We start from the raw sequence: 1167 nt of genomic DNA on the forward strand, positions 1-1167 counted from the left end.
GTTCCAGAGTTAACTAAAACAATACTTATTGTTAGAATCAGTTCCAGAGTTAACTAAAACAATACTTATTGTTAGAATCAGTTCCAGAGTTAACTAAAACAATACTTATTGTTAGAATTAGTTCCAGAGTTAACTAAAACAATACTTATAGCCACAACTTGTTTCAGAATTCAGTGAAACAATATTTATTAAACGAATTGTTCTAGAGTTTAGTGAGCAATGCTTGTCTATAAAATTGTTTCTAGATATGTTAAGCTGCGACACGTGCGAAAGGCCTCGTAGATGTAGCACGTGTAGCACGTGTGGAATGGTCGAGGTATTATCATATTATTCTTTACTTTCAATCATAACTTATTATTACACACGTAGGACTTTCATGCTTGTTTATTTGTTGTTTTTTTAATTTCGCGCAAAGCTACACGAGAACTATTTGCGTTAGCCGTCCCTAATTTAGCAATGAAAGACTAGAGGGAAGCCAGCTAGTCATCACCACCCATCGCCAACTCTTAGGCTACTCTTTTACCAACGAATAGTGGGACTGACCGTCACATTATAACGCCCCCACGGCTGGAAGGGCGAGCAGGTTAGGTGGGACGGGGATTCGAACCCGTGACCCTTAGATTGCGAGTCAAGCGCCCTAACCACCTGGCCATAACGGGCCAGGAATCTTATGCAATAGTTCTAACAAGTTTCACATTTTCTCTAGCTTTTCATATAACGGGCCAGGAATCTCATGCAATAGTTCTAACAAGTTTCACATTTTCTCTAGCTTTTCATGTCAATGTGACTGTGAATGATCCAGGAATCTCATGCAATAGTTCTAACAAGTTTCACATTTTCTCTAGCTTTTCATGTCAATGTGACTGTGAATGATAAAGCGAATCGAAATTATTTAATCAATCAGCTACATTTGGATTCGCCCCCACGTGGGTCAGCGGTAAGTCTAAGGGTTTATAATGCTAAAAATTGGATTACGATATCTGCAGTGGGCAGATTAAAGATAGCCCAGTGTATATAGCCTTGCGCTAAGCAACAAATAGACAAAACATTTGGGTTCAGTAAAACTCTTTCAAAATATGTTATTCTTTCGTTACAAGCTAGTTTGTAATATTTGGCCTAGATATGTATTATTTATTAAGCCCAAAGCTACACAATGGGCTATCTGTG

This window comes from Limulus polyphemus, unplaced genomic scaffold, assembly GCF_000517525.1.
Source record: "Limulus polyphemus unplaced genomic scaffold, Limulus_polyphemus-2.1.2 Scaffold12069, whole genome shotgun sequence".
NCBI classification, from domain to species: Eukaryota; Metazoa; Arthropoda; class Merostomata; order Xiphosura; family Limulidae; genus Limulus; species Limulus polyphemus.